This window comes from Podospora pseudopauciseta, chromosome 1, assembly GCF_035222475.1.
Source record: "Podospora pseudopauciseta strain CBS 411.78 chromosome 1, whole genome shotgun sequence".
NCBI lineage: Eukaryota > Fungi > Ascomycota > Sordariomycetes > Sordariales > Podosporaceae > Podospora > Podospora pseudopauciseta.
Genome location: NC_085892.1, coordinates 362,800 through 376,069, shown reverse-complemented (window position 1 = coordinate 376,069; position 13,270 = coordinate 362,800). Strand labels below are relative to the sequence as shown.

Here is a 13,270-nt window from a genome sequence, read left to right as displayed (position 1 = left end):
CCATACGATACGGAAGTACCTCGACAAGACAGCAGTGTGCTACCTCGATGACGTTCTCATCTACTCACGCACTCTGGAAGAGCATAAGCGGCATGTACGAGAGATACTCGACGCGCTACACGGAGCCGGACTCTCAGTCAATAGGGAGAAGAGCGAGTTCCACGTGCAGAAGACAGTATATCTGGGATATCTGATATCGCCAGGTGAGGTTCGTATGGAGCCTGGGAAAATCGCAGCAGTCAAAGACTGGCCTACGCCGCAATCACAGACACACGTCAGGGAATTCTTAGGGTTTACAAACTTCTATCGGATGTTTATCCGGGGCTACGCAAGCATCGCGAGGCTACTTAACCACTTGACCAAGAAGGACGTGGAGTTCCGGTGGGGGCAGGAAGAGGAGCAGGCCTTCCGGGAGCTAAAAGAGGCCATTTTGAAGGACCCAGTGCTCAAATTGCCAGACCCTAGTCGACCATTTGAGGTCGAGGCGGATGCATCAGACTATGCGATCGGTGGACAACTAGGGCAGCGAGACGATGACGGCAAGCTACACCCGGTAGCCTTCTTTTCGAAGAAGCTCGAGGGAGCACGTCAGAACTACCTAATCCACAATAAGGAGCTACTCGCCATCATCGAAGCGTTCGAGGAGTGGAGGCCATACCTCAGCGGTACCAAGTATGAAGTACAGGTCTATACGGATCACAAGAACCTGCGGTACTTTACCACCACGAAGGTCCTCAACGCACGGCAAACACGATGGTCAGAGTTTCTCTCGGAATTTAATTTCCAGATCAACTACAAGAAGGGCTCGGAGAACGCCAGGGCAGACGCACTTAGCCGGCGAGCCGACCACCACAAGAATGCACCCAGGGAGTCACCACCACTACTTGAGGAGGCGCCGGATGGCACTCTCAAGCATCCACTGCAGCCGTGGATGGAGTGTTGCGCAGTGTATCGTGAGAAGGCCATTTCCAGCAAGCACCAAGGGAAGTTGGGCAACGATATCACAGAGCAATACTGGCAGGAAGAGCTGGAGCCACAGGGTATCCAGAAAGACAGTCAGGGAAGACTGTGGTATAGGAATCGAGCGTACGTGAGGCCAGGTGACAGGACAGCACTGGTGATGGAGATTCACGCATCGAAGCTCGGAGGACACATGGGTATCGCTAAGACCATGGAAAAGATCAAGCAGCACTTTGACTGGCCAGGGATCAAGGACGACGTCAAGGAAGCCATCCAGTCATGCCATACGTGCGAGAGAACGAGGGTTGCGAGGCACAAGCCCTATGGATTTCTGGAGCCACTGCCAGTAGCAGAACGGCCATGGAGTTCAGTCACGATGGACTTCATCACCAAATTACCAGAGTCTAAGGACACGGCAACCGGCGTCAAGTACGACAGTATATTGACGGTGGTCGACAGGCTTACCAAGTGGGCATACTTCCTGCCTTACAAGGAGACCTGGTCGGCAGAACAACTGGCGGATGTGGTACTACGGCATGTCACAGCAACACACACATGGCCAAAGGAATTTATCACGGACCGCGATACCAAGTTCGTATCGAAGTTTTGGAGAGCGTTGATGACGAGGCTAGGGGTAGTGAGTAAGGCGTCTTCGGCCTACCACCCTCAGACGGACGGTCAGACGGAACGGCTCAACCAGATCGTAGAACAATACCTACGGAATTACATTAATTTCGAGCAGGACGATTGGGTTGAACTGTTGCCTACGGCACAACTGGCATATAACACATCGCCAACCGAGACGACCAAAGCCACACCGTTCTTCGCGAATTTCGGCTACGAGGCAGACCTACGGCAGGGACCTACGGTTGAGGTGCCCAGGGCTGGGGTCAAGGCAGATAAGATGCATATGCTCCACGGCAAGCTTAAGCAAGAACTGGAGTTTGTGAGGGAAAGGATGCGGAAATACTATAATACCAGAAGGCTCGAGGGACCTCGCCTTAAGGGGGAGACATGGTATTCCTTTCCACACGCAATTTACGCACCAAAAGACCTAGTAAGAAGCTGGACCACAGGAGAGTGGGACCATTCAAGGTCAAGAGGAAGATATCGGAGACGGCATTCGAATTGGAGCTACCCAGTACGATGCGTCTACGGTCACACACCTTTCACATCTCACTTTTGGAACCCGCACCACACAAAAAAAGGCCAATACACAGGCAGTGGCGGAGGACGAAGAAGAGGAGTACGATGTGGAAGAGATACTGGATTCACGGTTCAACAGAGGCCAATTGGAGTATTTGGTCAGCTGGTTAGGATATCCGGCTACAGATAACTCGTGGGAACCACAGGCACACCTTAACTGCCCAGATAAGCAAAAAGAATTCCACCAACGATATCCGGACCGACCAAAACCCAAGCAAGCAAAAGACTCGGCCCCGGCCCACAGCCAGATGCTATGAGACGGAGCCAGAACCTCGACAGGAATCGAACCTGCGCCTTCGACGTAGTGGTCGACGTGCTACACACTACACTACGAGGTTGGAAGGTGTGAAGGGGACTAAATATAAGTAGTGCCACGCGCCTTAGGCACCTTGGGAAGTGGAAGGCGCACCACTGGCGGTATCTGACGCGGTCAGGAAGGAAGGACCGGTAGTATTGAGATCCAGGGGAAGGTCCGAGGCCAGTCAAGGCCCAGGGAGGGATCCAGGAAAGAGAAGTCGGAAGGAGGAGCGGTGGTGGAAGAAGGAGCAGCGGAGGTGTCCGCCACCGGCGGGCCATGCGGGTGGCAGGCCGCGCGGAAGCCTCTCCCTCTTCCTCCTCAAGGAGCCGAGATTCGCGACGAAAAGCAGCAAGGGCTCGAACCTCGAGGGCGCGCGATTGCGCCTCGAGACGAAGAAGCTTACTCAAGGTAGCCTGCTTTTCGGCATCTAAGCGTTCTTTCTCCCTGATCAGAGGGCGGACTACGGAGCCGGTTAGAGAGGGAAAGAGAGGGCCGAGAAGAGGACTCACGATCCACGCCATGAACATCGCAGTGGGAGCGGCTAGAGTTGACACACGGAAGGCACCGATCGTATCGAGGAGAAGCCACACACTGGAGGTTATTCTCCTTACAATAAGTACACTCGGGCATTACGAAGCCAAATTTCGTAAGGAACTGTGCTTGATCACGGCGACGGTCGGTACTCGTACGAGTCGATTTCCTTACACGATTAGACATAATGGCCAAGATAGGGGAAGAAGGACGTACTGTGGAAATGCAAAAGGGAAGCGGGGGTGCAGATGCTATTTCAGGGATACGGTCGTCGGGACGTCGACCTGGAAGGAGGGGCATCATGTCACAGTCAAACCAACAGCGGGCCACGCCACATGTGGGACGCGGGGCGCCCAGCCAATCATTAAGGAAGTCAGGGGACGGCCAATCAGGCATGGACAGAAGTGCTACGGTGCCAAGGCTCACGAGCAGTCTGCAGGATGCAAAGTGCTAGGGGTGATCAGAGGTATAGCACGACGAGCACATTGCAGGATGCAATGTGCTAGGAGTGATCGAGGCCGTAGCAGGGCGAGCACCTCAGAGTTCCAAGGTCTATATATACGGAGGAACTGGCTGGCGTAGATAGACAGTTCCGCAGTATGCAATTCAAGTTGTATTCACGGTATCTAGTGTTTACATCGAGACATCTTGTTGTGCACTGTTTAGCTGCACCGAACCAGGATTATTCAGAAGTGCCTTCAACCGATATCCCTTTCAGAGGTTCTGGATAGGGGTTCGTCACATAACGGCCTCTGCGAAGGACCGTAAATCGTTTTTTAAACGGTTATATCGTTTAAAAGCGTCCTCTTACTCCGGGTTAACTAATAATATAAAGTCTTTTAATTATATCCGCCTAACTTCTTTCTATTTTCCGTCTTTAATATTCTTTTATATTTATATTCGATAATGGTTTTTTTATTTAGTTTTAGGCGTCTTAATTTAATAATATCGCTTAACCTTCTTTCGTAAATATATAGCGTAGTTTAAGCTTTAATATTATCCTAATACTACTTTCTCCCACGAATATATATTATCGTCTATATTTTAACCGTTTATATATTCGACGTAGTACTTTATATACCTTAGTACGATCTATATTATTTAAAGGCTATCCTTTAGTTTAATTAAGTCCTAAACCTTTTATAAAATATAATTATTTAGGTCTTTTTATTAAGCTTTTTCCTACCGGGCTATAGTCTTTTTAATTAATTATAGTTTACCTTTTTTACCTACCTTACGTACCGGCTAGTAACCGTATAGCGACTTACTTTAATAGTATTTTATATATTTATATATAATATACTAAAACTAAAATACTTTCCGATACTTTAGATACCTAAAATAAAGCTATACCGTATTTCCTTTATAAGGTATATACTATATAAGTATTAATATATTTTTTAATAATTTTGCAATCCCGATACTAACGACTTTTTTACCTTTTTAATATTTTTTTTAGCTTTTATATAAAAGCTTTATAAGCTATAATATATTTTATAAAATAATAATTCCGTACTTATTATACTATTTTTTTAATATTATTTACTTAATAAATCTTTACGCGAGACCTTTATTTTTAATAACCTCTATAGTAATTTCCGTAATAATCTATACTATTTAATCCTATAAGGCCTATATTTAAAGATCTTTTTCCTTATATTTTACCTTTAGCCTTTTTAGTACTTCTTTTACTTTCTAAAACTCTATATTTTCCTATCCGGTATACTAATTAGAGTTTTCCTTAAAGCTTACTACTTTATTTTATTAATACCTAATAGTTATTACCTTTATAATCCTCGGTCCTTTCGATATAATAATTAATATAATTTCCTTTTTCTATTTAAACCGTTTAAATACTTTATAGTCCTTCTTAAAGTATTTTACTTTACCGTAATTAAAATATTTAAAGTTATTTTTACTTTAGCTTTAACCTTACGGCCTTTACTACTATATAGTATCGACGTTTATTAGTCCCGAATATATAGTGCCGGAGTAACTAATATTAAAGTATCTCCGCTTACGCCTATCGTTAAAGCGGTTACCGTTAAAGTATCTCTTATAGCTATTACCGTAGCTATGTCACAGTTAAACTAACAGCGGGCCACGCTACATGTGGGACGCGGGGCGCCCAGCTAATTATTAAAGAAGTTAGGGGACGGCTAATCAGGCATGGATAAAAGTGCTACGGTGCCAAGGCTTACGAGCAGTCTGCAGAATGTAAAGTGCTAGGGGTAATTAGAGGTATAGCACGACGAGCATATTGTAGGATGTAATGTGCTAGGAGTGATCGAGGCCGTAGTAGGGCGAGTACCTTAAAGTTCTAAGGTTTATATATACGGAGGAACTAGCTAGTATAGATAGATAGTCCGTAGTATATAATTTAAATAGTATTTACGGTATTTAGTATTTATATTGAGATATTTTATTATATACTATTTAGCTATACCGAACTAGGATTATTTAGAAGTGCCTTTAACCGATATCCCTTTTAGAGGTTTTAGATAGAGGTTCGTTATACGTTATATACTTACTTTAACTTTATTACGGATAAGTTAAAAGCGTCTTTTTACTATTATAGCCGGACCTAAAAACGTTTAAATAGGAGGCGTCTCGCTTAACCTAGGCGCCGAAGGACCTTCTACTAGACCTATGTCCTTTACCGCAGAGTAGGTTATTAAGTGTTTTAAAAAGCTCGAGGATAAGGCTTAATAGACCCGGAAATAGATTTTCGCTATCTCGGTTACGTCTAAGTCGATTATTAAGCTTCCGGTACCGGAACGCTATAGAGAAAAAAAGGTAGAGCTTAAAGGGTTTTTAATTTAACTTAAAACTTATTTTCGTTAGTACCTAAATTAGTTTATTAATAAAAAGTCGAAAGTAATTTTCGCGGTTATTAAACTTAAGGATAGGGCTTTCGTATAGTTCGAGTTTATCCTTAACGATTATTATAAGTAGGAGCCGGAGGATTAAAAGAAAATTACCGTAGAATATTTCGAGAGCTATCGTACCTTTAAAATTAAGTTTAAAAAGGTATTTAGGAAATACGATAAAGTAAAGCGCGCGTAAAGTAAACTTTTAAGTTTACGCTAAACGCGCTCGGTAGTTAACTACGCGGTTTAGTTTAAGATCGATAGCCTACGTAACGCTATTAACGATAAAGGATTAATATAGCTTTTTTACTATAGCTTTAAAAATAAAGTAAAAGATAAATTATATAAAGAAATAAGGTCCGATATTATCGATAAATATATCGCTATAGCTATACGGATCGACGATCGGTAGTTCGAGTATTATATAGAGAAGAAAAGAGGTAACGGTAGAGGTAATTACGGTAATAGCTATAGAGAATACTTTAACGGTAATCGCTTTAACGATAGGTATAAGTAAAGATACCTTAGCACTAGCTACTCCGGCACTATATATTCGGGACCGATAAATATCGATACTATATAATAGTAAAGGCCGTAAGGCCGAGGCTAGGGTAGAAATAACCTTAAGTATTTTAATTACGGTAAAGTAAAATACTTTAAGAAGGACTGTAGGGTATTTAAACGGCTTAAATAAAAAAAAGAGATCGTATTAATTACTATATTAAAGGGACCGAGGGTTATAAAGGTAATAGTTATCGGGTATTAATAAAGTAAAGCGGTAAGTTCCGAAAAAAACTTTAACTAGTACGCCGGATAAGAAAATATAGAGTTTTAAGAAATAAAGAAAGTATTAGAAAGGCTAAAGGCGGAGTATAAAGAAGGAGATCTCTAAATATAAACCTTATAGAATTAAATAGTATAAATTATTATAGAAGTTACTACGGAGGTTACTAAAGATAAGGGTCTCGCGTAAAAACCTATTAGGTAAACGATACTAAAGAAATAATATAGTAAGTACGGAATTACTATTTTATAAAATATATTATAGTTTATAAAGCTTTTATATAAAAGCTAGGAAAAGTATTAAAAAGGTAAGAAAGTCGCTAATATCGGGATCGCAAAGTTATTAAAAAATATACTAATACTTATATAATATATACCCTATAAAGGGGATACGGTATAGCTTTATCCTAAGTATCCGGAGTATCGGAAAGTACTTTAGTTCTAGTATATTATATATAGATATATAAAATATTATTAAAGTAAATCGCTATACGGCTATTAGCCGGTATATAAAGTAAGTAAAGAGAGTAAGCTATAGCTAATTAAAAGGACTATAGCCCGGTAAAAAAAAGTTTAATAGAAAAACCTAAACGATTACGTTTTATAGAAGGTTTAAAACCTAGTTAAACTAAAGAATAGCCTTTAAATAATATAGATTATACTAAGGTATATAAGGTATTACGTTAAATATATAAACGGTTAAAATATAAATAATAATATATATTTATAAAAGAAAGTAATATTAGGATAGTATTAAAGCCTAAACTACGCTATATATTTATAAAAGAAAGTTAAACGATATTATTAAGCTAAAACGCCTAAAATTAAATAAAAGAACCGCTATCGAGCGTAAATATAAGTAAATACTAAAGACGGAAAATAGGAGGAAGCTAGGTAAGTATAGTTAAAAGATTTTATATTATTAATTAACCCGGAGTAGGAGGACGCTTTTAAACGATATAACCGCTTAAAAAACGACTTACGGCCTTTTACGGGAGCCGTTAACCTCTAACGAATTACGAATAGTATTTTCGAAAGTATTAGCGTAAGGCAAAGGTATAGGATAACGACCCGGCGCTCGTTAGTAAGGTCGTTACCGTATAGGGAAAAAGTAAAAAAGATAAACGCCTTTAGGTTACTATACGATAAAAGGATCTTTAGATAGTAATATTAATAGACGGTAGTATAGAAACGAACTTAATTTCGCTATAGTTTATATACTAGGCCTATATACTATAAAAAAAAAAGAAGGAATAAATTATTATATAAAAACTATTTTTTACGTAAAAGGTTTATAAAAAGATATTACTCCTGGATATTATAATTAAAGGAAAAATAATATTAATTATATTCGATATTATAGATATAGAACCCTCGAAAGATATAATCCTAAAGTAATTATAGTATAAAGACTATAATCTAAATATCGATTAGAAGGATAGTAACTACCTACAATTAAAAGAGCTTTAAAAGTATTTAACTAACGATAGAAAATTAAGAATACGTACGGAATAGAGTATAGGACAAGTACCCTCTACGGTATTACCGTAAGGAATATAAAAAGTAATAATATATTCTATTAATATAGGCAGTAAAATCGAAGAAGTAAAGTTAACGACGTTAGTAAAAATATCGGAGGTTAATAAATACACTTACTATAATAACGTAGAGAAGGGCAAGAAAAAAATAATACCGGTAGAATATTAAGGATACTTAGCTTTTACGGCTAAGTATTTAAAAGAGCTTCTAAAGCAAGGACCGTAGGACTACGAAATTAAGTTAAAAGAAAAAGCTAAGTTACGGCTATTTAAGGTTTATTATATTAACGATAAGTAAAGTAAGGAGCTACGGAAATACTTAAACGAAAATTTAAAAAGAAAGTATATTAAGGAGTCTATATCGTTAGTAAGATATTCCGTATTTTTCGTACCGAAGAAAGACGGTAACTTACGATTATATATAAATTACCGCTAGCTAAATAACGAAACGGTGAAAAATAGCTATCCGCTACTATTAATATCTAGGTTACGGAGTTAACTAGTAGGGGTACGATACTTTATACGCTTAGATATACCTATCGGGTACGCCTATATACGAATTAAAGAAAGAGACGAATAAAAAATAGCGTTTCGTATACCCTATAATTATTTCGAGTATCTCGTAATATTATTTAGGCTAATTAATATACCCGTAACGTTCTAATTTTTCGTTAATTATATAATATAGAAATACCTCGATAAGATAATAATATATTATTTCGACGACGTTCTTATCTACTTACGTAATTTAAAGGAATATAAATAATACGTACGAGAGATACTTAACGCGCTATATGAAGCCAGACTTTTAATTAATAAAGAAAAAAGCGAGTTCTATATATAGAAAATAATATACTTAGGATATTTAATATCGCTAAGTAAGGTACGTATAGAACCGGAAAAAATCGCAGTAGTTAAAGACTAGCCTACGCTATAATTATAGATATACGTTAGGGAATTTTTAAAGTTTATAAACTTCTATCGGATATTTATCTGGGGCTACGTAAGTATCGCGAGGTTACTTAACTACTTAATTAAGAAAGACGTAGAGTTCCGGTAGAAGTAAAAAGAGGAGTAAGCCTTTTAAAAGTTAAAAAAAGTTATTTTAAAGGACTTAATATTTAAATTACTAAACCCTAATCGACTATTTAAAGTTAAAGTAAATATATTAGACTATACGATCGGTAAATAACTAGGATAGTAAAACGATAACGGTAAGCTATATCCGGTAGCCTTCTTTTCGAAAAAGCTCGAGGAAATATATTAAAACTACTTAATTTATAATAAGGAGCTACTCGCTATTATCGAAGCGTTCGAGAAATAGAAATTATACTTTAACGGTATTAAGTATAAAGTATAGATCTATATAGATTATAAAAACCTATAGTACTTTACTATTACGAAGGTCCTTAATATACGGTAAATACGATAATTAAAATTTCTTTCGGAATTTAATTTTTAAATTAATTATAAAAAGGGCTCGGAGAACGCTAGGGTAAACGTATTTAGCCGGCGAGCCGACTACTATAAAGATATATTTAAGAAGTTACTACTATTATTTAAGGAAGCGCCGGATAATATTTTTAAGTATTTACTATAGCCGTAAATAAAGTATTACGTAATATATCGTAAAAAGGCTATTTCTAATAAGTATTAAAGGAAGTTAAATAACGATATTATAAAGTAATACTAATAGGAAAAGCTAGAGCTATAGGGTATCTAAAAAAATAGTTAGGGAAGACTATAGTATAGGAATCGAGCGTACGTAAAGCTAAATAATAAAATAGTATTAATAATAAAAATTTACGTATCGAAGTTCGGAGGATATATAAATATCGTTAAAACTATAGAAAAAATTAAATAGTACTTTAACTAGCTAAGGATTAAGGACGACGTTAAGGAAGCTATTTAATTATATTATACGTGCGAGAGAACGAGAATTACGAGGTATAAGCCTTATAGATTTCTGGAGTTACTATTAATAGTAAAACGGCTATAGAATTTAATTACGATAAACTTTATTACTAAATTACTAAAGTCTAAAGATATAGTAACTAGCGTTAAATACGATAATATATTAATAGTAGTCGATAAGCTTACTAAATAAATATATTTCCTACCTTATAAAGAGACCTAGTCGGCAGAATAATTAACGGATATAGTATTACGGTATATTATAGTAATATATATATAGTTAAAGGAATTTATTATGGACCGCGATACTAAGTTTATATCGAAGTTTTAAAGAGCGTTAATAACGAGGCTAAAGGTAGTAAGTAAGGCGTCTTCGGCCTATTACTTTTAGATAAACGGTTAAACGGAACGGCTTAATTAAATTATAAAATAATACTTACGGAATTATATTAATTTTAAATAAGATAATTAGGTTAAATTATTATTTACGGTATAATTAATATATAATATATTGTTAACCGAAACGATTAAAGCTATACTATTTTTCGCGAATTTCGGTTATAAAATAAACTTACGGTAAAGATTTACGGTTAAAGTACTTAGGGCTAGGGTTAAGGTAAATAAAATATATATACTTTATAGTAAGCTTAAATAAAAACTAAAGTTTATAAAGAAAAGGATACGGAAATACTATAATACTAAAAGGCTCGAAGGACCTTACTTTAAGGAAAAAAATATAATATTCCTTTCTATACGTAATTTACGTATTAAAAGACTTAGTAAGAAGCTAGACTATAGGAAAGTAGGACTATTTAAGGTTAAAAGGAAAATATCGGAAACGGTATTCGAATTAAAACTACCTAATATAATACGTCTACGGTTATATACCTTTTATATCTTACTTTTAAAACCCGTATTATATATAAAAAAGGCTAATATATAGGTAGTGGCGGAGGACGAAAAAAAGAAATATAATATAAAAGAAATATTAAATTTACGGTTTAATAGAGGCTAATTAAAGTATTTAATTAATTAATTAGGATATTTAGCTATAGATAACTCGTAGGAACTATAGGCATACCTTAACTACTTAAATAAGCAAAAGGAATTCTACTAACGATATCCGGACCGACCAAAACTTAAATAAATAAAAAAAACTCGGCCCTAGCCTATAGCTAAATACTATAAGACGGAGCTAGAACTTTAATAGGAATCGAACCTACGCTTTCGACGTAATAATTAACGTACTATATATTATACTACGAAGTTAAAAAGTATAAAGGGGACTAAATATAAATAATATTATACGCTTTAGGTACCTTAGGAAGTAGAAGGCGCACTACTAGCGGTATCTAACGCGGTTAAGAAGGAAGGACCGGTAATATTAAGATCTAGGGGAAGGTCCGGAGGCCAGTTAAAGCCCAAGGAGAGATCTAGGAAAGAAAAGTCGGAAAGAGGAGCGGTAGTAAAAAAAGAAGTAGCGGAGGTGTCCGCTACCGGCGGGCTATACAGGGTAGCAGGCCGCGCGGAAGCCTCTCTTTCTTTCTCCTTAAGGAGCCGAGATTCGCGACGAAAAGTAATAAAGGCTCGAACCTCGAGGGCGCGCGATTACGCCTCGAGACGAAAAAGCTTACTTAAAGTAGCCTACTTTTCGGCATTTAAGCGTTCTTTCTCCCTAATTAAAGAGCAGACTACGGAGCCGGTTAAAGAAGGAAAGAAAGGGCCGAGAAAAGGATTTACGATCTACGCTATAAATATCATAGTAAAAGCGACTAAAATTAATATATAGAAAATACCGATCGTATCGAGGAAAAGCTATATATTAAAGGTTATTTTCCTTATAATAAATATATTCGGGTATTACGAAGCTAAATTTCGTAAGGAACTATATTTAATTACGGCGACGGTCGGTACTTATACAAGTTAATTTCTTTATATAATTAAATATAATAGTTAAAATAAGGGAAGAGGGACGTACTATAAAAATATAAAAGGAAAGCGGGGGTATAGATATTATTTTAGGAATACGGTCGTCGGAACGTCGACCTAAAAAGAGGGGCATTATATTATAGTTAAATTAATAGCGGGCTACGCTATATATAAGACGCGGGGTATTTAATTAATTATTAAGGAAGTTAAGGGACGGCTAATTAAGTATAGATAGAAGTATTACGGTACTAAAGCTTACGAGTAGTCTGTAAGATATAAAGTGTTAAGGGTAATTAGAGGTATAGCACGACGAGTATATTATAGAATATAATATATTAAAAGTAATCGAGGCCGTAATAAAATAAGTACTTTAAAGTTCTAAGGTCTATATATACGGAGGAATTAACTAGTATAAATAAATAATCTATAATATATAATTTAAGTAGTATTTACGGTATTTAGTATTTATATTAAGATATTTTATTGTATATTGTTTAGCTACACCGAACTAGGATTATTTAAAAGTGCCTTTAACCGATATCCCTTTTAGAGGTTCTAGATAGAGGTTCGTTATAAGCTACTTTTACCGTTACTTCCTTTCTTTTCTATATAATATTCGAATTACCGATCGTCGATTTATATAGCTATAGTAATATACTTATTAATAATATTAGGCCTTATCTTTTTATATAATTTATCCTTTACTTTATTTTTAAAGCTATAGTAAAAAAGCTATATTAATCCTTTATTATTAATAGCGCTATATAAGCTATTAATTTTAAATTAAGTTACGTAATTAACTACTAAACGCGTTTAGCGTAGACTTAAGAGTTTACTTTACGCGCGCCTTACCTTATCGTATTCCTTAAATACTTCTTTAAGCTTAATTTTAAAAGTATAATAGCTTTCGAAATATTTTATAGTAATCTTTTTTTAATTTTCCGGCTCTTACTCGTAATAGTCGTCGAAGATAAGCTCGAACTATACGAAAGCCCTATCCTTAAGCCTAATAACCGCGAAAATTACTTTCGACTTTTCGTTAATAAATTAGTTTAAATACTAACGAAAATAAATTTTAAGCTAAATTAAAAACCCTTTAAACTTTACTTTTTTTTTTTTATAACGCTTTAGTACCGGAAGCTTAATAGTTAACTTAAACGTAACTAAAATAACGAAAATCTACTTCCGGGTCTATTAAGCCTCGTCTTTAAGCTCTTTAAAACGCTTAATAACCTACTTTA

The 13,270-nt window shown here is 36.4% G+C and overlaps 1 non-coding gene across 1 annotated transcript; it reads right to left on the bottom strand.

Annotated features, from left to right (window-relative positions):
• Positions 1–2,433: 2,433 nt before the first annotated feature.
• On the bottom strand, positions 2,434–2,504 carry QC763_0001310. The gene has a single exon. It is a non-coding gene; the product is annotated as a tRNA-OTHER (tRNA).
• Between the last annotated feature and the right edge of the window lie 10,766 nt (positions 2,505–13,270).